The following is a 26,309-nucleotide window of genomic DNA, read 5'->3' on the forward strand; positions in this document are numbered from 1 at the left end:
CCCTGCCCAAGTTGCTCCCCTCAACCCAGCTTTCCTCCCAGCTTGGAGGCTCCTTGGGAACCCACAAAGTCACCGTCCTCCTACTCACCAGCCAGGAGGAGGCCACAGGGGGAAGGAGCCAGGCCTTGGGGGTCAGACCCGGCCTCAATCCTGCCTCGGCTTGCATCGAGGGGCGTGGCTTTGTCCGTCTGAGCCTCAGTTTCCCCATTTGTGACATGGAGATATAGCAGTGCTAACCTCATGGAGGATTTAATGGGCTTCCGCATGGAAAACATATAGCACAGTGCCAGGCACCCGGAAAATAGCTAATGTTATTACTATTACTAATTATGACCATTGTAAAAGTACACTAATGCTTTTACCATTACATTAGGTGTTCAAAAAGCACGTGCGGAACGAAGCAGTTATTCTCTGTATGTGTACTGATCCCTAGCTGTGTCTTGGGAGCTCCTTGCCAAAGGACACTTCACACGGAAACACACACACACACACACACACACACACACACACACACACACCTGTGGGTTTTTGTGACATCCCTTCTCTCCTCACAATGGTCCGTAGCAAACCTCCAACAGCAGCTTAAACAGCGTCAAAATAGTAAGAATAACTTCTATTCTTGTCACCCTTTTCCCCCGTAACAGGTGCAGAGAGCTAACAGATGCGATGGCATTCAGAGGCTGAGGGGGGCAGTGGGGTGGGCGTGAGGTGGCAGTGAAGACAGGAGGTAGAGAATGCGGTGAACACACCACAACAACGTGAACTTCGACCTTTTTCGTTCTGCCGCTGACATGCGGGGGTGGCCTCTCTGGGCCCCATCCTATGTGATCTGGGTAGGGAGGCCATGCGGCATTGCCCCCCTCTCTGCCCAGGACACAACGAGCTACCTTCCCAGGAAATAGCAGGCCCTGTAGCCGCCGGCGACGTGAGTGTCCTTCCCCTTAGCTGGTTCTGAGATGCTGCTGGGATAGAAGCTTCTCGTGGTGCCTTGTGCGTGTTACCGTCAGCCACCTGTGGCCGCTCCCAGCCAGGTCTACCTCTAACTCAGGACCCCAGGGGTGGGGAGGCTGTTGTCAGGGCCACATAACCTGGCGGTCACGGGCTCAGGCTCTGGCCCGAGGCAGCCCGCTTTTGAGTCCTGCCTGGGCCCATTGCTGGCTGTGTGACCTAGAGTAAACTACTGAACCTGACTGAGTTTCAGTGTCTTCACGTAGAAATTGGAGAAGGTGATCACCAGGCTGTAGAGGAGGCTCAGTTAAGAAGAAGTGCCTTTGGTGCCTGAGAAAACCCACAGGGCACCCCGCTCATGGGCCCCCACCTGCAGACCCTGTGGGGAAGATGAGTCCCCACGCCTTGGTGTCAAGAGTCTTTGGTAACCTGTCAGAGGCCCAAGCATGGGTCCCAGTGGAGCCCCTGAGAAAATGCCCTCATTTATGGGACCTCCACTCATCCATCTGGGAATGGGGACTGGTCCCTGCTCTCCTGCCTTAGCAGCTAACCCTCCACTGAGCCACTGTCAAACGATCCCCCTTGGGTGGTGACGTGTGGAGAGTAGGAAATGTTTACAGAGGCACAGACTCCGGTCCCAGCTGATGTTTACTGAACATTTACTCTGTGGTGAGGCCCGCCCTAAGCACTTGGCATGCGTTATCACTTTTAAACTCGCTCACAGTAGCCCTAGAATTATCTTCATTTTGTACACGAGGTAAATGAGACTCAGAGAGGTTACTCAATTCACACAGCGAGACTGTGGCCGAGGCAGGGTTAAAACTCAGATCACCTGTGTGTCTAACAGTTCCCTGGCCTGCCTCCCCATTCCCCGGGGGGGGGGGGGGGGGGGGGCTGGAAATAGCACTTGCGATTGGAAATAGCACTTGCGAGAAGGGAGGGATCATATAACCACGGGTCCTCTCAGCCTAGCCAACACAGATTCTCGGCAAAGGCTCTGTCTCCAGCCTTCTCTCTCCATCCCATTCCCTCGGGCCTGGCCTCGCCTAGCCATGCTGTCTGTTCAGCCCAGTCCAAATCCCGCTGAGCAGAACTGCCTAGAACAAAGCCGGCAGGCGGGCAGGCCTCAGCAGGCAGGGAGCGGCACTCTAGCAGTGGGACACGACAGGCAGTTCCGCTGTCCGAAACCCCCCCCCCACCCCCGCCCCTGTCAGTACAGTGGAGCTGGCTGAACCTGACTGTGGCGGTGGGGGGGTAGGGGCACCAAAGGGTTAGGGATATGTGTGAGCATCAAGGTGCGTGCTGAGATGCTAAGCAGCCTCTGCTGGCGGGCTCCTGGCCAAGCTTTGGAGTTCCCCACTCCAGCCCCCTGGGCTCCGTCCACACCGATTCCACTTTCCCCTCTTCCCTGTGACTCGCGCTCCACTCAGCCATGGCAGACACGGAACAGAGTCACTGGGCCCACTGTCTTCTCACAGGACAGGACTGGCCATTGAATTGAACCAGTGGTTCCCACCATTGGAAATTCCCTAAGGGGGTGGAGGTGGGGGTTACGTATTCCCAGCCCCACCCCAGATCTACTAAACAAAATCATTAGGGGTGGGGCCCAGGAATAGATGTTTAACGAGTTCCCGGGGTGATTTTGGTGAGACTGGTGTTTGAGATCTGCTGAACAAGGTCACCTCTTCTTTTAGGATCTTATGTTTTACCACGCCTCCTTTCAAAGTGGATAGCCCATAGGTGGCCCTCTCCTAGGCCCCAGTGGAGAGGGGTGGGGAAGAGAGGAAAAGACCGCAAGCTCCTAAGAAGTGCTTCGCAAATGCCAGTGTGTGAAAAATCACAGCCACATCTCAAGGAGTCTGATTTAGTAGAGCTGAGGTGGGCTGGGGGTACACGCTTTCCCCTGTAGGTGGTCTGCTGACCACACTGGGGGGAAGACTGGCCCTCAGGCAAAGCAGACACAAAGCCATCTCTAGAGTCAAATGCAAGAGCAGACCGGGGAGGGAAAGCAGCAGGTCTGATTCCCGCGTCTGACTTTCACCTGAGAGCCTCTGAATCTGCAAACCTGTCTGTGCCCCCAACACCTCAGACCCTGGAGGCAAATATTTATCATCCTGTGGTCAGGTCTATCCATCTCTTGAGTAGAGACTCAATCCCTCAACCCCATGAACCATGTTCTACTTGCAGTAAATTGAGCTAAGCTTCAAAATAAAAGGGTTCGAGGGGCACCTGGGTGGCTCAGTCGGTTAAGCCACCGACTTCGGCTCAGGTCATGATCTCACGGTTCATGGGTTCGAGTCCCGTATTGGGCTCTGTGCTGACATCGCAGAGCCTAGGGCCTGCTTCGGATTCCGTGTCTCCCTCTCTCTGTCTCCCCCCCCCCCCATTTGTGCTCTGTCTCTCTCTCTCTCAAAAATAAATAAACATTAAAAAAACTAAAAAATAAATAACAGGGTTCGATCCACATACATATACCTCATGACCCAGCAATCTTCTTAGGGGACACAACGGAAGTATATTCACCAAAAGACTCAGGAAGATTGCTCCGAGAAGCACCATTATAATAGCCCTACATTAGAAATAACCTGAATGTCCATCAAGAGCAGAATGGATAAGTAAACTGTAGAATGGTCATATAAGGGAATACTATGTATCAGGGGAAATGAAGTATTGTTCTGGGCAACAATACAGATGAATCCCACTCACATACTGTGGACCGAAAGCAGCCATATGCAAAAGAGTCCGTACTGTACTCTTCCAACTATATAACGTTTAAAAACAGGCAAACTTATCTGTGGATTACAGTAAGATAAAGTTCCCCTGTGAGGGGGTTAGTGACTGGAAGGGGCACAAAAGAGGTTTCTGGAATGGTGGTAATGTTCTGTTTCTTCATCTGGGAACCGGTTAGTTTCTGGAAAATTCATTGGGCCATACGCTTAGGATTTGTGCATTTCTCGTATGCCTATGACACTTCATTAAACAGTGTTCTAAAAATGCCAGTAAAGGGCTTCAAAGAGCTTTTAATAAAAGGGAAGACATTGAAATAATAAAAGCATTCTGGCTATGGCACATTGCACGGGATTTCATCGCTATGGGATCTTGGGTTCTTCCTGCCCCAGAAGCCAGGAAGGAGACAGTTGTCAGAAACCAAGAAGCACGGGAGCTGTGCCAGGGCATACCGGGACTGTGGAACACCAAGGTCTCAGCAGCTCCCTCTCCCACCCCCACCTGGCCCGCCCTCCACTAACCGCAAGGGCAAGGCAAGCCCGCTTTCCACTGGGTTCCCAGGCTCAGCTGAGTCCCCATTCATTGGAGTTTACTTCACTCAGCATTTTTCTGTCCTCAGCGCAGTTTTCCGATCCCTTCTCTTGTTTGATCCCCTCAAAGACCCTATGAGGGAAGTCGAGACCCAGAGAGGGGGAGTCAAAAGATTTGGCCAAGGTCATACTGCCAGCAAGTGGCCCAGTCAGGACGCAAACACAAGGCTTCAGATACCAAATCCAATATTCCTTTGGCTACACCACAGAGGGGCTCTTCCCAGTAATAGCCCTGCTGACTATGTCTTCACTTAGTGAACATGCGCCTGTCAGAGCCCGTCAACAACCCAACAGTATAAGTCCTATCATTGCGTCTCCATCTGATAAGTGAAAAACCTGAGGGTCAGAAAGTCCGAGAGCCTTGTCCAAGGTCAATGGCCAGTAAGATGGAACATGGATTGGAAAAGTAGCCTCTCCAAGTTGAGTCCGAGCTCTGAAACACTAGTTGAGTGGTTCCCAAAGCCAGCTGGACCTCACCGAGAGCTTGTAAAAACACAGATTCCCTGGTCCCACACCAGATCCCACATTCTGGTGCTAGACTCAGGATGGGGCTGCGGAATCTGTGTTTTTAAAAGCAGGCCTAGGCATTTTGGGAGCTCAGCCCTAAACGAGGCTGCCACTGAAGTATGACAGTAGAAACAAAACAACTTAAAGGTAAAGTTTAATCGACAACTTCCAAATTAACTCACCGAGCCTCTCTAATAATTAGGGCTCGCCTAATGATGATACACACTCCACAAGAAGGTATTTGACAACAGCCCAGCCGGCTGGATAATCACTACGTTTGTGTGTGTAAGGGGGTGGGTGTAGGGACTGGCGAGGAGCATCAGGAGGGCTCTGGGGGACGGCGGGGGAGGGGTGCACGGGTCGTGTCTGCTTTTGCTCTGGTTGCTGGTTATCGCTGCTGTGAGCGCTTTGTAAAATTCGTCAAGTTGTAACTTACAATGGTTGATGCACCTTGCTCTTGAATGTTTATGAAAAGAAAAAAAAAAAGAGTACAGAGACACTGTGTTGAGAATCTTCACAGAGTAGAGACTTATGCTAGGGATCTAATAGGGCTCTTCTAATTATATGCTTCCAAGAGTTTGAGATTCTAGGATTTGAATTTTCCAAAATGCTATGATGCTGCTGAATCGATTCTCCAGACTTCAGGAGACTCCAAATCTGTAATAGTAGCTAATGTTTAGTGAGCTTTTCATATGTCCTGGCTACTATGCTAAGAAGAGGCAGCAGCCCTACGAGGTAGATGGCATTATACACCCCTGCACCCTCAGAGAGGTGACGTTATGTGCCCAAGATCAGAGGCATAGACAGCGGGACAGGCTGAACTGGAGCGAGAGCACCCTGGCTCCAGAGCTCATGCACCCAACCATGGTGCAGTGCTGATACCAAGCTCTGCCTCTTCCCCAGGCTAAGCTCCTGGGCATCTAAAACGATGCATTTTGTGCCACGTAGTCTTGCATTTGCTGAGAGGACCCAGAGAGAGAAGGGTGCCGCAGGTACAGACAGCAGCTCTGACCTGGGACACGTGAGCACACGCACACGAACGTTGCCCCACTGCTGGCATGCACGGTCCTGCTCAGCTTGCTCCCAGACCAACTGCTGTGGGCGCCGGATCTGGCAAATGGAGAGTTCTCCATTGTGGGCTCCCAATTTTCCCAGCCAGGGGACAGGCAGGTGCCTCACAGGGGCCACTCCAGTCTCTGGGATGGAGCAAGACTCAGGAGTGGGAGAAGGGGAGGGATTTCTCTCTTCCCCAGGCTCTAAACTGGAACATGTTTAAGGCATCACCTCTTCCAGAAGGAGATGAGTTTTAGGAGATGCTTTGTTAATCAGCGGGAATATCAGGCATGTGCTTGCCCGAGGGGGAGACAACAAAATACTCCAATCCCCTTCCTCAAATTCCTGCTTTTCCCCACAGCCAAGGCACCCTTCAGCTGAACCTCCCTCAACACAGTCCTCCAATATTTACAAAATAAAAGCCATGCTGCTCTGATGATTTTCTGAAGTCCTTCTGTTTTAAACAAACAGACGAAAATATTTTCAGATGCAATTATATATCTGGGATCTGCTTCAAAATAATCTGATGGGGGAAGAGTTGGTGGAGGAAACACAATTCTTGAAGCTGGGCGATGTTTTTTTTTTTTTAATTTTTTAAAATGTTTATTTTTGAGAGGGAGAGAGATTGAGAGAGAGAGAGAGAGAGAGAGAGAGAGAGAGAGAGAGAGAGAGAATAAGTGGGGGAGGGGCAGAGACAGAGGGAGACACAGAATCCAAAGCAGGCTGTCAGCACAGAGCCTGATGTGGGGCTCGAACTCACGGACTGTGAGATCATGACCTGAGCCGGAGTCAGACGCCCAACCGCCTGAGCCACCCAGTCATCCCAGTTTTTTTTTTAATCTTCTTTTGTATGTTTCTAGTTCCTCATTAAAAAAAAAATCATGTATAGGGGCACCTGGGTGGCTCAGTCAGTTAAGCGGCTGATTTCGGCTCAGGTCATGATCTCACAGTCCGTGGGTTTGAGTCCCACATTGGGCTCTGTGCTGACAGCTCAGAGCCTGGAGCCTGCTTCGGCTTCTGTCTCCCTCTCTCTCTGCCCCTCCCCCACTCACTCTCTGTCTCAAAAATAAACGTTGAAAAAAATGTTTTAAAAATCATGTATAAACTACATTGAAAAAAAAAGCCATACTCCTTGGCCTGTCACGTAAGGCCTTTGATGACCTGGCCCCATCCTACCTCTCACTGCAGGTCTCCAAATGTTCTCCACCCAGCTGACGGTTTCCTGCACACCCCGGCCGCACCTTGACACATGCTGCTTTCTCTTTGTGAATTGCCTTTCCTACTTTTGGTTCCTTATTTAAGCCTTATTCAGACTGATGTGCAGTGCCACCTCCTCCAAGAAGGCTTCCTTCATTGGCTCTGTAACTAGGCTGACTATCACTCCTCTGGGCCCTCATTCCAGTCTGAGTTTGCCTATATTTTGCTACCCACCTCGAGGTATTAAACCGTCCATTTATGGGCCTGCTGCCACCAACGGTGAATCTCTGGGGACCTAGCACATCGTAAGTGCCCATTAAGTGTACTGAACTAAGTGGGGAGGGAAAAGGAACCGTGTGACTGAAAGGAAGTGGCTTAGCTTTCCTGAGTGTCTCTTGTCTCCACACCCAGAACACAACACTAGCAACAGCAAGGGAAGCACAGCAGACTAGAAGGTGCACGTGACAACCTGGCGACAGGCGCGTGGAGGGGTCGGTCAATGAGAGCTCTCTTCTCCATGCTTAAATCCCATGCTCAGAAATGACTCCCCGTTGGGGCGCCTGGGCGGCTCAGTCAGTTGAGCCTCCGACTTCGGTCCAGGTCATGAGTTCGAGCCCCTCATCGGGTTCTCTGCTGTCAGCGTGGAGCCCACTTTGTATCCTCTGTCTCCCCCTCTCTCTCTGCCCCTCCCCGCCTCAAAAATAAAACATTAGAAGAAAGAAAGAAAGAAAGAAAGAAAGAAAGAAAGAAAGAAAGAAAGAAAGAAAGAAAGAAAGAAATGGATCCATTTCGGCTGCCCAATGACCCAGGACACCATTACAGACTGGTGACTTTAGGTGAATGTTTAAAATCAATGGTTCCCTCTGTAAAATGGGACCACCGATTCTTGGAGACTTCAGGGAAGTCCTCAGGACCCTTCTAGTTGTACAGTCACAGGCACCTGCCAGCTCGTTGGCAATAGTGACAGAGCAGTGTGCGGGCAGGAACGTGTGCATGTGCGTGTGGGGGTGTGTGTGCTGGTGGGTGATGGGAAAGGGGTCTGACTGATGAGGTTTATGTCCCCTGTCCCCTGAAAGGCAACTTGCAGTCTAGCGGTCAACTTGGTTGTTGGTCCCAAATTGCCTTCTGGGGACGTGGGGATGATTCACCGGCCTCCTAGACTGACGACCCGCATGGGAAGCAATACCTTCTGAACCGGACTCGGCAGAGAGGCAGAGGAGAGTGAAAAGGCCTGTGTCGTAGTCCTGCCTTCCCCGCTCGCTTGCTGTGTGACGTCAGCCAAGTTCTCAGCCTTCTCTGGTGAGGCTGCAGGGGCTCCATCTGTCTGATTCGATCCTCTCTAGGGATCTTTCCGCTCCTTACTCTTAGTTATCTGTGGCTGGGTCCGGCTAATCCTCCGTCCCTCTAAGTGACCGTTCTCCTCTATGAATTAGAAATGAAGAGTCATTAGCTCTCTCAGCAGATATGTGATGAGCTTCTCAGATTGGCCAGGCACCGTGCTAGACGCGGATGCCAGAGCAGTGAGCAACCCTTAGTAGGAGCCAGGAGCAGGAGACAAAAACACAAATAACTAATAACCACAACAGTGACTTGTCTTACGAAGGAATACTTCAGGGTCCTGTGAGATGGCGTCCGCCCAAGGGAAGCACAGGGAGCTGAATAATTGATGACCACGAATGTAACCAATAAGGCCCTGTGCACTACACGCGTGACCTCATTCAAATGTCACCTCAATCGCTGAGAAAAGGACTGTCATTCGTCCTATTTTTCAAATAAAGAGACTGAGGTTTAGAGGAGTTGAGGCCCCAGGTCACATAACTAAAAATACCCAGGATTTGGACCCAGGCTTTTCTTTGTAAGCCTGTCTAGAGACCCCCATTATAAACACAAGCATTAGGACCATTAGCCATAGAAACAGTAGCATTGAGATTGTGGGCCAGCTCAGCAGGTGCTGGGGACCCAGGAAGCATGGGAAACTTCCAGAGGCTCTGTCCCATCCAATTTGGAAGAAGCCCAAAGGGCAGGGCCCATCCAGGGGGTACAAAGGTCCCTAATTGTGCCAACACCATTGCCTGGTTTTCTTTCTTTCTTTCTTTCTTTTTTAAATTTTTAATGTTTATTTATTTCTGAGACAGAGAGAGACAGAGCATGAGTGGGGGAGGAGCAGAGACAGAGAGAGGGAGACACAGAATGTGAAGCAGGCTCCAGGCTCTAAGCTGTCAGCACAGACCCCCATGTGGGGCTCAAACTCACAGACCGCGAGATCATGAACTGAGCCGAAGTCGGCCGCGCATCCGACCGAGCCACCCAGGTGCCCCTGCCCGGTTTCCTTTAAGACGCGGCCCTTGCCCCGCATTCTCTCCTACATACCTGGCCCCACCTGGCCACCAGCAATGCCAGCACCACAGCCTATCATGGGGCAGCTGGAAGGAGAACTTGTAGACCGGGGTGAGTTCATTTGTACCCAGGGAAGAAGGTGCAGGGAGCAGAGTACAGCGGCCCAACTCCCAGAGGACCGGTGTAGACGGAGCCCGCCAACCCCTCCCCAGAGAAAGTACAGCCACAGCTGACACGTAGGGGTTGGAGAATGTCCGTGTCCTTCTGGGTCTGGTCCCCTGAGTCCTTAAGGAGACCACCAAGCGTCATAGAATCAGAGGGGGGTTCCAGGGAGAACTTGACTCTCTCTAGCTCCTCTTCCATTTTACAGATGAGAAAACTGAAGCCTGGGGAGCCCCTGGCAGAGGGGGGTGTCACTGTTGCACTCTATCAGGCTAGCCAGCGTCATGCACATAGCATGTCCCTGCCACAGTGTAACCCGTGCTCCGTGGAGAGCCCTGGGGGAAACCTGAGCTTGCCCCTGCTTCCCCACCTGCAAAATAGCCAGTCCTTCCTGCTCTGCATGACCAACACGCTTCCTGGGGTGAATCAGTTAAGAATGGGTCATACACTAATCTAGCCACCTTTATTTTATGTGGAGGGAAATGGGCCCAGAGAGGTATGGAACTGTCTCAGGCCACACAGCCTGCTGAGTTACAGAAATTCAAAGAGTGAAATTCTCTTTCCATCTTCCCTGCTTCAAAAGCCCACAATTTTCAAATGACCGTGCACACTCAGCCCAGTCCCTGAACACAGGAAGCACCCAGCAAACATCCACAGTAACAATGACCGAGAGTAGTGTTCCGCGTGCAGGGCGCTGTTATTCTGCCCAGGCTCAGCTCCCCATCTGTAAAAGGAGCCCTGTGCCTGCTTCTCGACCTCCCTCCTGTCTCCTGAGCCCAGGCGGCCAGCTCCAGAGCGTGGCTGGCGACAGAGGCGGCCCTCCTGAGCCCTCGGCAAACCCCACAATACTCTGCTGTTCCCCGCATCCGGGCATACAGCACACCCTCTCTCCAGTGGAGGGCTGAACCCTGGCCTGGCATCTCTGTTCAGCGTTCCACTCGAGCTGTCCTGCCTCCAAAGATAGGCATCGGATTCCTGCTTCCCCCAAGACAGGGGAACAGAGCTGCCCCCACTCACCCCACCCCACCCCCGTGCTGCCTCTGGTGCCTCTTAGACCCACAGCCTTTCACAGCCCCTGGAGATGGTGAGCGCCCTCATTTTATAGCCAGGAGAGCTGAGGTCTCGTCAGAGTGCCTCAAGAGTCACACAAAGGCCACGGCTGGCCAGGTTATCTGACTGTCCCTTAGATCCTCCCTCCCTCCTCCACACCAGGTGGCTTTGTCCATAATAGGACCCCTCTGCCTCCCTGGACACACACAAGAAGCCAGCACCTCTTGGCCCCCTGACCCCAGCACTTCCCCCTAAAACCACAGAGGAAAATGTCCCCACATGCCCCCTGAAGGCTCATCCCCTGAAAGCCCAAGCACAGACTTCCCATTCTTCCAAGGACATGAGTCCAACTTCCTAAGCCTGCAAATGTGACCTTGCTCCTCCATGAGATCAAAGTCCTAGCCTTGCCCGTTCCCCGGCCCCAATCCCCAGCCCCAAGGCTCAAGCTGGCTACATCTCTGGCTTGGATTCATTCAGTGTACCTAGGTGCCCCTGTCCTACCCCCACCGTGCCTGCCCCAGCCATCTCCTGGTCCCGTCTCACCTTCAAAGAGCCCCCAACCGTGCCCCCCGCCCCCTGCTCTGGGACAGGGCACAAGAATGGATTCGCTTTGCAACCCCCTCCCCCAGCCTCCCACCCTCCAGCAGGCCTTACCTATGCCCTTCAGGCAGGGGAGGGTGCCCCGGGCTGGGCTGCTGGGCTGGAGCCCTTTCCCCAAGCACCAAGCTGACAGGCTTCGGAGGGAGGTGCAGAGACTCCGAGCAGGAAAGCCCGCACGCACTCCCAAAGAGGCTGCTGAGAAAGTTGGAGTAGGTGTGTCCCAGCCCAGGAGGAGGAGGAGGAAAAAGGAGGTGGGAGAATTGAGGCGGATCATCCCCTCCTGCCAGCTCCCTGTCTCACGGAGAGGGAGGGAGGAAGCCAACTGGTTTGTGGCCCAGAACTCACAGTGGGGAATCGAGTCATGGAAAATGAGGGCTGGAAAGTTGCTGAGAAATCAGGCCCATTTCCACCTCCCTCCTCGGGCTTCCAGAAGGATAAACTGAGGCCCTAGGCAGGTAGTAGTCATGCAAGGACACACAGAGACCGTGAGGGGCCTGGGGAAGCTCTCAGCTAGTGCTCCCCACAGTCCTCCCTGACATGCAGCCCTGAGATCCCCCCAGCCTCCCAGGCCCGGTTCAAAACGCTAGCACTGCCACCCACGAGCTCAGTAACCTTGGGTGAGTTACTGAGTCTGGGCCTCAGTTTCCTTTTTTGAAAAGATGGGGATAATAATAACTCCTACCTCACGGGCTTGTTATGAGGATCAAAAAAAAGATAAAGGTTAAATGGATGTCACTTAGCAGGAAAGCCTCCCATAAAAGGTAATTCTTCTTCTCACTGTGATTAGCTGTGAGTTTTTCCAGAAGCGACTTAACCTCCCCAAGCTCCGGTTGCTCCATCTGTGAAATGGGGGTAAGAATAAACACCGGCTTCATAAGGTCGTGCAGATTCACGGGACGGATCATGCATGGAAAGTGCCAAGCCCAGTGTCTGCCTCTCGCTGGGAGGCAAGACAGCTTAGCCTCTGTACGATTTATGGGGCGCCTCTCTGCCCTGGCTCCCCAGGTGTCTCTGCCCTGGCTCCCCAGGTGTCTCGAATGTGCTCCCTGGGTTCAGAACCAGTGTTTTAAGGGAAGGGAAGAAAAGCCAGACAGGAATCAGCTCTCCCTCCACCCTCTCTCGCTGCCGCCGTGCTTTTCAGTTACAGAATGTAATCATTTGCTTGTTTTGTGTGAGGCCCCATACTTAACACGTTTCCGGGGGCTGCACCTGGTGCGGAGGACAGAGGGGTAAATGAAATAGTTCCTGCCCCCACCCCCAGAGCTCAAAACGGCTCTGCAACCGTCCGACCCAACCCTCCCCACCCAGGGACGTGCATCCCCTCTGCAGCTTCCCTGGCGAAGAAGTGAGTCTTTGCTTGCACACCTCTAATTACAGGGAGCTCATTACCTCCCTCCGCAGTCAGTTCTGACTCTTAGTGTCTCTGCCTGATGCTCGGCTGAGCCTCGACCCTTGAACCTGGTTAATAAGCAAGAATGCTACGTATTGTTACTGCTATTGTTCTAAGCTCTGTGACCCAAGGCGGACGACTTAAATGCGCTAAGTCTCTGTTTCCTCATGTGTTAAATGGGCTGACAACTCCTGGGGCTGCTCAGAACAGAGCTATTTTCTCTGCCATGTGACCACAACTGAGGCCTAGTTCTGTGGCTAGGACGTGCTTTTCTTAGAAGTTCTGGCTGGACCCTAAGGATAAGTGGAATCATTAAGGTTCTGGTCTTGGTGCTTATGAGGGAGTAATGAGGCTCTTGGCTCCTTTCCCAGCTCTCGGAAGGTATTCATTCATGGAGCTGCTGCAGCCACTGTGAGCCACACCCTTGGGGACCTGTCACCAGCATTATGGATGACCACAGTGCCAAGCAGGCTGCTGTGGTATGTTGCCCAAGACCTCCAGAGGAGCTCCCCGACCGGGGAGGGGAGTCTCCCAGGCCTCTCTCCTACCAGCTGCCTCAGCCCTGGAGGAGACGCCTGGGGGTGTGCAGCGTGAGGGGAGCTCCAGTGGGCAGACTAACCTGGGCGGTTATCCACTTGACTGATTGCTGCCCAGGTCTCGGAGTCTGGGCTGATGAGGCATTAACCAGAAGGAGGGTGGTGGGGTGGCCCCTGAGCCCTTTGACTAGTCATGTGTGGAGCGGCAGGCGGCTGTCTTCCCTCGGGCCCCTCTCTGGGCCAAGGCTGGCCTCCAGCGTGTCCAGTGCAGCCACAGCCTGCAGCCCCGGGGTGGGGGGAAGGGAGGAAGGGACGGGGATTGGGATGGACTGCTGAACCGCACGCATCATGACGCTGCCATTCGTCCCCTCCGCACTTCCCCCGCCACTCCTGACCCGGGCTCGGGTCCTTCTTCCTTCTGGCCCCAGGACCCGACCAGGGGACCTGCTGGCCTCCACTGCCCCATGCACCATGGAAACCGGACTCCTCAGTGTCCCCCCAAGCATGCTTGGAAACTTCTCGTTCCTGAGCTCCTGCTTACAGCTTCCTGGACATCAAAGACTGTTCCCATCCGTCTTGGTACAGCCCGTATGCCACCTTCCCTCTGTGAACTCCCCGACCATGCCCCTGACCTGAGCAAGAAGTAATAATAATAACAACAATGGCTGATCTTTATGTCAGCACTCAGCTCAGCAGGGATTATCTCATTTCTCTGTACACCACCCTGGTGGATTAGGCACTTTTATCATACTCTATTTTTCAGATGAAGAAACTGAAGCTCAGAAAAGCCTTAATTACTTGCCCAAGGTCACAGGCCTAGACTAAGCTAAGTTTCAAGCTCCCATCTGTCTGAACTCCTTAACCACTGGGCTGCACTGCCCCGCCTCTGTCCCTCCTCCCTGTAGTCCTCTGGCTGAAACTCCCGTGTGACCCTCTGCTTTGTGTTCTGCCTCCGTGTGTACCTCTCTTCACTTCAGCCCCTGGCCCACTCCATTTTAAATCTCCTCGGGGACAGATCTCTGTCTGACTCGATGGTTCTCAGCCACGGCTGCACATTGGCATCACCTGGGAAGCTTTTGCCAATCCTGATGCCCAGGCCCCATCCCAGATCAAGCACATTCTACTCTCTGGGGCTAGACCCAGGGCACCCATGTTTCCTACACAGTACCAGGCATGTTGTAGAATTAAAAGGAATTATGTCTGGGGCACTTGGGTGGCTCAGTCGGTTATGCACCCGACTCTTGGTTTCGGTTCAGGTCATGATCTCACGATTTCGTGAGTTTGAGTTCCACATCCGGCTCTGCTCTGGCAACCGGGAGCCTGCTTGGGATTCTCTCTCTTCCTCTCTCTCTTCCCCACTTGCGCTGTCTTTGTCTCTCTCAAAATAAATAAAATAAATAAGCTTTAAAAAAATCCTTAAAAAAAATAAACAAAACGAATCACATCTGATTCTGAACCCTCTTTAGGGACCTCAGTTTCTCTATCTCAACAAAGCAGGTGTTGAACTCTGATCTTTAACTTCTACCTCTGACGTTCTAAAATTCTAATGTTCTTTTTTTTTTAATGTTTTTAAACGTTTTTGTTCGTTTTTGACAAACAGAGTGTGAGTGGAGGAGGGGCAGACAGAGAGGGAAACACAGAATCTGAAGCAGGCTCCAGGCTCTGAGCTGTCAGCACAGAGCCCGATGCGGGGCTTGAACTCACGAACTGCAAGATCATGACCTGAGCTGAAGTCTGGTGCTTAACCGACTGAGCCACTCAGGCGCCCCTAAATTTCTAATATTCTTTACAAGGATACTGTAGGCTTCCAAAGAGGCACCTAGCAAATAGTCTCTGTCCACTGCCTTTACCTGCCCGAGGAAAGCTGTATTGCCTTTGTGGACTGGGTGAGCTCTTTCTCCTCCCTCCTAGGTTTTCCTTTCTGGAGCAATCCGTCCACATTCGCTGTGGGGCAGAGAGTATAAGTGGGGTACCTGAGCAGTAATAAAATCTCTGACTAGGTGGCAAACTCCAGGGCACCTATAAAGTCTGAGAGCACAGATCATATTATCTTCATGTTTAACAGACAGAACGAACCCTTTTGGTTCCTATTGGGGTGTGCTAAAGTCTCAGGTTTCTTCAGCACAAACCATAGAGGCAAATCATCCGAGACAGACAGCACATCACAGATGTGTGTGCAGGGTCAGCTGACCAACATGTGGGTTGGCCCAGGGCCGAGGGGTTCCCAGGGACTAGGACTTTCGGTGCTATGACCAGGACAGTCCTGGGGAAACAGGAATGGTGGTCACCCAGTGGAGCGAACCGTGGCATAACCACATCACCCACATGTGTCACATACCCAGAGCAGGTCCCTAGTGAGTGGGGTCCACCTTGGAAGACCAGTCTTCTTGAGAGAAGATTCAGCTCATGGGGGACAGTTGGCTGACGGACTGGCTCCTTTAAGACAACACGTCGATGAACTTGAAATGCAAACTGGCATTTCCACGGCTGGGGGCCCTTCCATCACACTGCCTTCTCTCTGGAGAGGGTCGCACAGCAGGATGGGAATGAGGCAGGGAGACAGGTACAGAATGGAGATCGTGAAGTCTGGCCTATGGACCTGTGGACAGGAAAGGCTCCAGAGGCCTGGCTATCAAAGGGACACGATGCCTTTAAGGAGGATGAAGTCATCGGGGGCCCAGGCCACCTGGCTGTGTGAGGGCTGCAGCCTGCAGCCGAGAGGGAGAAGCAGAAGGTGGAAGGCAGGTGGGCCGTGGGGGCTGAGCCTGGGATGTCAGCTCTGTAGTGGACAGACGGGACCCAGCAGGAGTTGGAACAGCCAGCCCTGGCGTTGCCTGGGGTGCTCGGGAATGTAATCAAACACTCAGCAGACCTGCTGGCCACGGGCATCTGGGCACCACCGGGTTCTCCAGCTCATCCTGACCCCCAGCTGGCAGTTCTGACAGGCTCCTGCTGGGAGAAGCGTCCGGCCTTGTTGGCCAGGCCGGTGAGCATGAGCAGCTCACCTGCTGCTCATCCAGCCCGCGGTCGGCCCGCCCCAGGCTGGCGCAGGCAGGTGGGGCTCTGACGCTGAGAGCTACTGGAACCAGGCTGGCTGGTTCCGTGGCCTTGTTTAGGTCACCCCAACAGGAAGCTGGGATGGGGCGGGGGGAGTCACTCCGAGGTCTTGAAACAGAACCTCTGATGTTATCCCCAACCTTACCTGCCCCCAGACTTGGGGCCCGGATGTGGCCCTGACCAGGGAACCAGTACAGCTCCCATGTCCCCCTTTCCACAACCATGAACCACATTTCCAGCCTCAACCCCCATTTCTCCCTCTTGTGTAGTGACAACAGCAATAATCATAACTGCGATAATAATAACTGGCATGTGTTATAATTTATTAAGTGCTCGGCCAAGCATCATCTCCTTTGCTCCTCAAATAAATCTTCCTGATGCGATACTATTATTTCCATTCTCATTTTGCAGAGGAAGGAACTGAGACTCAGAGAGTCTAAAGTGACTTGTCCACGGTCGGTCTGCCCTTAAATGGCAGAGGGGGGATTTGAACTAAGTTAATCTAGTGCTTCTAGCCTCCACCCTGAGGTTATGCTCCAACCAAATCATGGGATTTGCATCCCTGGGCTTGCCACCCTCATTTAGGAAGGACTCAATTCAGTGCTCCGGCTGTCTCTGCCTTGGAAACCTCAATAGCTTGGAATGAGGTTCTGCTCAGCATCCTTTTGCCCTAGGCCCTGTAGGGAATGCGTCAGCCAGCCCACTCTTCCCCAGCCCCAGCCCCGCACCCTCTGTTTGCTCTTGCCTGGCCTCTGTCCAGACTGCCATCCATCATGCATCTACTGGTCCATCACAAGGCTGCCTGTTCAGGGACATCTCTTAATCTCCCCCAGCGGGCCTCCCCACAAACTGCTAAAGGGTCTCCGGGCCCCTGTGGAGCAGGCTGTCCTGTTCTGGTCTCACCGTGAGGTCAGGACAGGATATCGTGTGGTCCTCACCCCACCCCGCCCCCACCTCTGCTGTATTTGTCGGGGGGGAGTGGAGCACATGGTGAGGTTTGGATTTGAAATTAGACAGATAGATTCCAACCCAGCTCTGCCATCGCATGTGTGCAGCTCTGTGGCCCTGGACAAGTTACTTCACCTCTCTGGGTAGCAATCTCCTCATCTGTCATCTGGAGGTGGTAATGGTTCTTATCTTGTAAGGGTTGTCGGGACTCAATTAGGGATGAATTGGTAAAACACTATGCAGCGTGCCGGAGGCAAAAAAATGGTAGTTTTCTGGATCGGTTTGGTGTCTAATTCATCTGTGAGTTTCCCATAGCTCTTCGCACGGCGCTAATGAAACGTGATAGGTGCGGAGGATGAATAGATGCCAACTCCTTTGGAAGGGCCGCGAAGCCCTGCACGTAGAGAAGTAGGATGTGGTTTTACAGATGAAGAAACTGAGGCCTGATGAGACTTGCTGGCCCGCTCCGGGCCTCACAGCCCTCCCTCACTCCACTGTCAGTGTATGCGTCCTGCCAGGTCACTTCAAGGCCAGCAGGGCAGAGGCCCTCCTGAATTCCAGAGGCAGGGCTGGCAGCCGACCAGCCCTGTCTCCCCCCTCCCCCGCCAGCCACATTCCAGACATTCCACCCAGGTAAGGAAGAGGCCGGCCCAGGCCCGAGGGAGGGAACCCCGGAACAGAGGCCGAGGGGCCTAGACAGGCGGCAGGGACAGAGGCCAGGGTCTCCTGGGAGTGGGGATTCCTGGCCACTCTGGGTTCCTCAGCACCCCAGGCCCTTCTTACAGGCCAGGCCTCAGGCCCGCCTGAGGCTTAAGATGCAGAGAAGTTTGCTCAGGGAAAAGACACTAGGAACCCAGTGGTTTTCTAACTTCAGATTTGTAGGAATCATCTGGCCTGAGTGGGGGTGGGGTGTTAAAAATGCACATTCCAGGGGGCACCTGGGTGGCTCAGTTGGTTAGTCAGTTAAGCGGTTAAGCCAACTTGAGCTCAGGTCATGATCCCACAGTTTGTGAGTTGAAGCCCCACATTGGGCTCTGTGCTGATGGTGCAGAGCCTGCTTGTATTCTCTCTCCCTCTCTCTCAGCCTCTCTCTCTCTTTCTCTCTCTCTCAAAAATAAATAAGTAAACTGAAAAAAAAAAAAAAAAAAAGCACATCCCAGGCCCCATCCCCCATTACGGAGGGGCCCAGGATTCTGCTTCTTAAATGAGCCTCCAGGAGGGTGCACAGCCAGGTTTAAGAGCCACTGATTCAGTCCACTACATAGGTGATAGATGAGGAAGCTGAGGTCAGGAGACAGAAGGGATTGCCTACACTTACCAGCACCAAGGCTGTCCTCACAGGAGCCACTGCTCCTTCTGGAAATAGGCAGGGCTCAGATGCAAATCCAAACCACACGGGGACAAGGGAATGCAGAGGGGTGAAAGGCTGGAACAGTGAATCTCAAAGAAAAGTTAGAAAGATGGGCAATGTTTGCCCTTCTGGCCCCACCACTGTCCTTTGTGTCCACTCCCCCACAGAGGCTGCCAACTGGCCTAACTCAGAGGTCCACAGATCCCCAGCCCCCTCCACTTTGCTCTGGAAATACATTCACGCTGCCTCCATATCCAGTTCCCCAGTGGTTTTCCTTTTCTGGTCACTGTGTATAAGAGAGAGCACCGCCTTGGAGTAAAACATCCCAGGGTCAGATATCAACTCAGTCGCTGCCATGCTGTGTGGAGTTAGGCAAGTTCCTTACCCTCTCTGACTCCCAAGTTACTCATTTGTACAATGGTGGGCTAGACTAGCTTTCCTCAAAATGTAATTCATGGATCAGCTCCACAGAAGCCCCCAGAAACTTTGCTGAAATGCAGATCCTCGCACTTCCAACCAGATAAAATGGGCAAATGAATTTGGAGACATCTTATTTAAATTTTGCATTTACATAAGTAATACATGGTAATTTTCCTTGTGAAATAATAAAACATTACATGGAAGGTTAAAGCCTTCTTTGTTACTACCACAAATACCTACTGCAAAGGCGACCAGTATAATCATCTAGGTGTGTGACCTTTGTAGATATTTATATCCATACATAGATATTCCAGAAGGAAATATATAGCATTTGGGGCCTTTTATTTGTCTGGGGAAGGAGAGTGGTTGTGAAAATCGCATCTTGTGTGTCATTCCACGACTTACTCAGCAGTTTGTCGTGGGGTCTTTTCGTGGAGTTCACACAGATCCACCCACGCTTGGAGCTCTCCAGGTCATTCTGGGGCTCACTCGAGTTTGAGAACCACTGAGCTAGATAAACACTGACATCATACCTTATGAGTCTGATTGTAACATAGAGAAGGGGCAGAGTTAGCAGGATATTTCCCAGGGATGAGGGGAAGTGTAGCCTGACTGGACAGTCTTGGGGCTGGACTCCACTGCTCAGGTAGGGCCCCCCACTTTCCCTTCCCTTCCTCCTAGGTCCCCTCCACTTCCCTTCCAGGGCCCGTACTTTCGGGCCACGCCCCCCTTCCCTTGCCAGCCCCCCGGTCACCCTGATGTCATCTGTGCAGGCAGGGACTGACTCAGGCTCTTCTACCCCCCAGAAGGCAGCTCCCTGTGGCTCGTGATGAAGCCAGACTGGTTTGACCTGGTAAGGTAGATCGTGCTTTCCCAGTACCTGCGCTCTGGGGAACTTCAAGCACACACCATCTGGCTCTGTGGGGAATTCAGGAGCTGTCTGGGTCTAGAGTAGTGGCAATCTCTTCACTGTCCTCAAGGCTCTGCCATAGCTGTGGGACCTTGAGCAAGCCCCTGTCCTCAGAGCTTCCCCCTCCCCAACTGTAAAATAATCAGTAATCTCTATGCCTGACAAGCACATCTTTCAAGCAAAGCTATGTGAGTTTTGTTGAATGAATACAAGTTGAAAAGTCCTTTCCAACTCCCAAGGACTATGAATTTAGGGCCACCATTATGAATAAAATTCTTACCGCGTGCGTAGCTCTAGACTGGGAATGGAAATGGAACCCTGGAAAAGAATTGATGCAAACATCTTAGCTAGGAGTCCAGTCATCCAGTCAGTCAATATTTGCCTAGAGTCTAGCATAGGACAGGAATGGAAGAACCAGGTGAAAGCAGTCAAGAAAGGTCAAGAAGGGGGGTACCTGGGTGGCTCAGCTGGTTAAGCATCCAACTCTTGGTTTCGGCTCATGATCTCATGGTTCATGAGTTCGAGCCCCGTGTCGGGTTCCATGCTTGCTGCGCAGAGCCTGCTTGGGATCCTCTCTCTCCCTCTCTCTCTGCCTCTCCCCTGCTCGTGCTCTCTCTCTCTCTCTCTCAAAATAAATAAATAAACTTTAAAAAAAAAGAAGAAAGGACAAGGGGTCCACTCACAAGCATGGGGGTCAGGAGAGAGGCAAGTGGAGATTGCGGTCACACAGAGTATGGATCCTGCAGAAAGGTCAGAGGAGAAAAGCATTCAGTGGGAAGATGAAGTCTACGGAGAGTGGAAGCAACAGATACAATACGTACAATATGGAGAGTGTAACAGACTCTGAATAAATGTTTGCTAAACTGAATAGAGAGATTGTTACAGAGACCAACTCATGATAAATGGATACATAGAAATAGATGAGTTTATTAAATAGATAAGGGAAATAAGCAGATGAAAGTAAGTTAGCAAAGCATGGATGGACGGACACAGAGATGGATGGGTAGATGGATGGATGGATGAGTGGTTGGATGATGGATGAATGGATGGGCAAGAAGACAGGTAGGTAATCTTGGTCCAGGATTATTGGATTTTGGATCACATGTCTATGTTTAGATTTGGGCCCCTCTGTTTATTGACTCCTACTGGCCATGTAACCAATGAGGGGTTTGTACTAAAAACAGAGATCATCAGTCCAGTGTGCCACCTTCCCCAGGAAATTATGAGAACTGCCTGAAAGACTAGCTGAGACAAAGCCTTGCCTAAAACCGCATGCAGGGGCGCCTGGGTGGCTCAGCCTGTTAAGCGTCCGACTTCGGCTCAGGTCATAATCTTGCGGTCCGGGAGTTCGAGTCCCTCGTGGGGCTCTGTGCTGCCAGCTCGGAGCCTGGAGCCTGCTTCGGGTCCTGTGTCTCCCTCTCTCTCTGTTCCTCCCTGTGCAGGCAAGGACTGCCTTCAGCATAGGGAATAGAGCCAACAATACCGTAACATTGTCCGACAGTGGCAGATGGTGGCTATACCAGCGGTAAGCATGGAATAATGCGTAGAGAAGTTGAATCGCTATGTTGTACCCCTTGGAACTAATGTGAGATTGTGTGTCAGCCATACTCAGATTTTAAAAATTAAAAAAAAAAAAAAAAGAGAGAGAGAGAGAGAGACTGATAGAGGAATCGATGTAGGACCCAGAGTTTATATGACACACTGTAGATCCTACTCCTCCGAGTGGCAGTTGAGTAAACCGAGGGCCTGGTGTGTCGGGGCAGCCTGAGGCCTGTGTCTGGGCGACATGCTTCTGCCCCGCCATCCAAAGCATGCCATCCTCCCTGACACAGCCCCTCTACTGTGATGCGCAGCTCGGCTTTCCTCTTCAGAGTTACCCTGATAATCCAGCCTCCAGGGCAGCGTCCAGAGCCCAGCAAGAGCAGAATCACCTGGGTGCCTACTGACAAGCGTGGCTTGTGGGTCCCCTCCCCTGTCCCCTGAATCAAAGGACTTTGATGTGCCCAGGTTGAGGAGAGCCGGCTGGGCGCCTTGCACACAGCGACTGGTCGATAAATGACCTCTTCATTTTGCAGCTGCTTTGCTCGTCCAGATTCATTGGTTCGAGTGTGGTGGGGTTGAGGCTTGAGCACAGCTCTCCCGCTGCCTATTCCGGGGCCCCTGCCAGTGCCTCCCCCCCCCCCCCCACCACCCGAGGCAAGGAAATGGCCCAAATGGCCTCTCGATGGCCCTCGGCTCTAAGATTTCAGACCCCTCAACAAGTGCCTGACCCAGGCTGCGGATTTCAAGCTAAGCCCACTGGCTTTCTCCAGGCTGCTGCTGGGATCCTTGAAAACCCAGGGATAAGGGAGGCCTAAGGGAGATAAGTGGTTCTTGTTCCTCCTCCCATCTGGCTGCCACCCAGATGAAGGCCACTCTGATGCTTCTAGTAAAGTCCCAGGCATGGAGCCATGGGGCCTTGCAGGAGAAGTACTTGTAGAAACACCAAGGTTGTTTCCCACAGTTGTTCTTGGCCCTAGCTGTTCATTGCAATCACCCGGGGGGGGGGGGGGGGGCGCAGCTTTACAAAATATTGCTCCCTGGGCCCACCCCAGAGATTCTGAATTCATTGGGATGAGGTGCAAGCCTGGGCATCGGACTCTTCAGACTCCCTAGGTGGTGCCAGTGTGGAGCCAGGATTAGGAAGCAGGGCTCAGAGGCATCCCCTCTCCAGGGATTTGCTGTGCTTTCCAGCTGGAGTGCTAAGCATTGAATCCGCATTTTCCAGATGGGGAAAAGGAGACTCAGGAACCTTGGGCAACATGTCCCAGAGCACATAGTGGTCTCCTTAAAAGGTGGGGAAACCAACCCTGCCTACCTGATGCAGAAGGGGAATTTAATGCGCGGGTACGAGCCCAGAGACTAAGAAGGCAGGGGTGACTGTCAGACCGTCCCCAGAGAGAAGAACGAGGAATGAGGGGACAGGCCACTCAGGCTGTCTCCCCCTCCCCCCAGAAGGACGCCCCTCCTCTCAAGATCCAGATTGCTTACGGGGGTGGGGTTTGCTGAACTTGGGTCCCTTGCAGGGCTGGGATGAGGGGAAGCTGAGCCTGTGCTTGTCTGACCCTAAGAGTGAGTGCATCCTTAAATTTTGCCCCCTAGGTGCCTTAGACCTTTGGTGCCCGTCACCCTAGCGCTAGGCCAGGCCTGTACTTAGAGGGCACTCGGAGTGACTGCCCACTGAGACCACATCAAATACGTACTGGATGCCTCCCCAAAGGACATCTGGATACTGTTGGTGTGAGGAGGGAAATAGATGCGGGGCAGGTGAAAATACCTATGCTCGTGCCCAGGCTTTGGAGCAGAGCAGTCAAAAACATGACTCTGGAGTTGGCGGATGCAGGATTTAAATCCAGGGCCTTCCCTTAATATTTACCCGATATCAGTCAAATTGGCTTGCTCTCAGAGTTTCGATGTGGTTATCTGCACAATGATGCTAGCAATGGTACCATTGGGTGACCTCCGTCTTCTGCCTCTTCGTGTCCTTACCCCTGTACCAACAATGTTCTCAAATTTTCCAGTGAGGTCACCTAACTGCAAGGGAGAGTGGTCTTGGGTCCCTGGTGGTCTGGGGATAGAGTCTGAAACCACTCACAGCAAGTACTACCTTCTCTGAGACGCACATCAGCCACGCCACCGGCAGGTCCACTGGGGGCCTGTACCCCAGGAAGCCAGGGTCTGTGTCCACAAAAGAGACGCACGCAGGAATGGTCATGGCGATGTCACTCAGAAGATCCAAAAACTGGACACAAGCCAAATGTCCTTCAGTCGCAAAATAGGTAAACGGAGCAGTACGCACGACCGTGGAAAACAGGGAACCGGTGTGTGCGAATGACGTAGATGAATCTCAGACCGTATGTGAAGGGAAGGAAGCCAGAGCCCAAATAGCACAGGCTCTGTAACATGCGGAGTTCAGGAACAGGCAAAACTAATTCTCTGAGGTATACTATAAAAATCAGTGGGCTTCGTTGTAGGTAATGCCGACTAAAAAAAATTTTTTTTTAAATTTAGGGGCACCTGGGTGGCTCAGTCGGTTGAGCGTCCGACTTTGGCTCAGGTCATGATCTCACGGTCCATGGGTTCGAGCCCCGCGTCCAGCTCTGTGCTGACCTCTTGGAGCCTGGAGCCTGCTTTGGATTCTGTGGCTCCTTCTCTCTCTGCCCCTCCCCTGCTTGCACTCTGTCCCTCTTTCCCTCAAAATAAATAAACATTTAAAAAAATTTTTTTTTAATTTAAAAAAAGGAAAAATATGTGATTTTTGCAATCTACCCAAATATGTTTGTACTTACTTTAACAGTGATTTCCCCTGAAACGTCTCCTGGAACATAGGCCTTGTGTTTTGGGTGTATTTCAGTCGCCCCTTCCCAGGGCCCACCTGCCCTTGCAGGCACACTCCCAAGTTAAGAAGCTCCCCTCCACCCCCCGGCCCCACCCCCACTCCAATTTGCATCATCTCCATAAACCTCCAGAGCCAAGAGTCACAAAGTAGCGGCTGTGAGCCAGTCACCCCTCCTCACGTTCTATTTGACTCACGCTTTGTTTTTTTAATTCTTAATTTCAAAAACAAAACAAAACAAAAAACCCCAGCTTTACTTCCTTGCCAACTTCTAAAAATTGGGAATTTTTACAGAAAAAGGCAGGCTTGTCTTGAAATTCCGGATGATTTAAAAAGGGGGGCTTGTTGGCCGCAAAGCGCTGGAGCTCAGATGCTGCGGGTTATGGATGGGACACGAGTGCATTGACCCCAGCCCCACCAGGCCTGCCTCGCTCATTCTCGTGGCTTCCCTGGCCTCTGCTAGCGTTTCCATGTGTGCGCTTGCTCTCTCACCTCTGTCTCAAACCTCCGCTGCTCCCCCATCCAAGTCCTTCCCTGGCTTCCGTGTCCCTCTTTCAGGAAGCTTCCCAGATAGGCCACCCAACGCCGTGCTCTCCCTTCTAGTTGAGGGGCCCGTAAACTACAGCCCGGGGGCCAGTCCCCCACCACCTGCTTTTGCACCGCCTATCACCTGAGAATGGTGCCACATTTTTAAACGATTGAAAACATCAAATCCAGTGTAATATTTTGTAACGCGTGAAGTTGAACTCTCTGGGTCCATACATAGTTTTATTGGAAACCAAGCACGATTGTCCATTACGTGTTGCCTGTGACTGCTTTCATGGCACACTGGCAGAGGTAAGTAGTCGCAACAGAGACAGTGTGGCCCAAAAAGCGTAAAATACTTGCCATCTGGCTTTTTAGAGAAGAAGTGTGCCGACCTCTGCTGCGGCTCTAGCCTTCCACGGGATTGTTGCTCTATCACCTTAACACACTTTGCTGTGCGGATAATGAGATAATTTTCTGTCTTATATTCTTTTTAAAAAAATTTTTTTTTCAACGTTTTTATTTATTTTTGGGACAGAGAGAGACAGAGCATGAACGGGGGAGGGGCAGAGAGAGAGGGAGACACAGAATCGGAAACAGGCTCCAGGCTCCGAGCCATCAGCCCAGAGCCTGACGCGGGGCTCGAACTCCCGGACCGCGAGATCGTGACCTGGCTGAAGTCGGACGCTTAACTGACTGCGCCACCCAGGCGCCCCTCTGTCTTATATTCTTTAATGAGGTTGTGTCATATGCCTTCTTTGTACCACTCCCTCCATGGTCTTAACTGTGGTGGAGCAGATTGTTCTCTGCCTTAGGGCTTGGGAGAGCCGGAACAGCCTGAACCCCTGAAGTGGATTTGGAAAGAGTCTGAAGAGGATGTCCAACCTAAAATGCCAAAGGAGACACACACTTGAATACCTACTTCCTCTTTCATTGTCGCTGCTTACAGGAACCCTGGAACTCCAAGTCGCTAGCCCTGGAAGGAACTTCAGAGCGCCTTCCATGTATCCATCCACCCATCCATCCATCCATCCATCCATCCATTTGTTCATTCATTCATTCACTCACCCAACACTATTAGTTACTCCTATATGTCCGGTATTGTGCTGGCTTAGACTGTAGGCTAAAACTTGGTTTCTGCCTCCAAGGAACATAGAGCTTCGTGAGTGAGACGGATGTCTCAAGGCCAAGTCAGTCATATTTCTGCGTGAAAATCCTTCAAGGGAGATGTGAGCACACAGCCAAAAGAGATGCTAACTCTCTTTAACTCTGCAATTGAAGAACATGAGCTTAACCAGAGAAGGCAGGAAGCTTGCCCAATGTCTCACTGCAAGTTAGTGACAGACCTGTCCGCTTGTTGGCACCTGACTTCTTCACTTCTTCTTTCGCTCACTCAGGCAACAAATATTGCACAGTCCCTCCCAAATGCCAAGCGCCACGCTGGGTGCTGGGCATGCAGTAGTGAGCAAGACAGACACACTTCCTGCCCGCCAGAGCTTCCATAGGGGGCTGGAGACAGAAAACAAGCACATCAGCAAATAGATCAGTCGGATGATTGTCGCGAGCTGTGCACTCTGAAGAGAATAAAGCAGAGGCAGGGCTAGAGCACCTGGGGGCTGCTCCGGT

At 52.2% G+C, this 26,309-nt stretch overlaps 1 protein-coding gene across 1 annotated transcript in view; it reads right to left on the reverse strand.

Annotated features, from left to right (window-relative positions):
- The window catches only part of FAT2 (FAT atypical cadherin 2), an 84,378-nt gene extending 72,989 nt beyond the window's left edge, over positions 1–11,389 (reverse strand). Inside the window, exon 1 of the mRNA XM_086698466.1 lies at positions 11,226–11,389. The gene's annotated coding sequence lies outside the window, so the exon portion shown is untranslated. The remainder of the gene's footprint in view (positions 1–11,225) is intronic.
- Between the last annotated feature and the right edge of the window lie 14,920 nt (positions 11,390–26,309).

Source organism: Puma concolor, chromosome A1 (assembly GCF_028749965.1).
Source record: "Puma concolor isolate L17-30 chromosome A1, mPumCon1.1.hap2, whole genome shotgun sequence".
NCBI classification, from domain to species: Eukaryota; Metazoa; Chordata; class Mammalia; order Carnivora; family Felidae; genus Puma; species Puma concolor.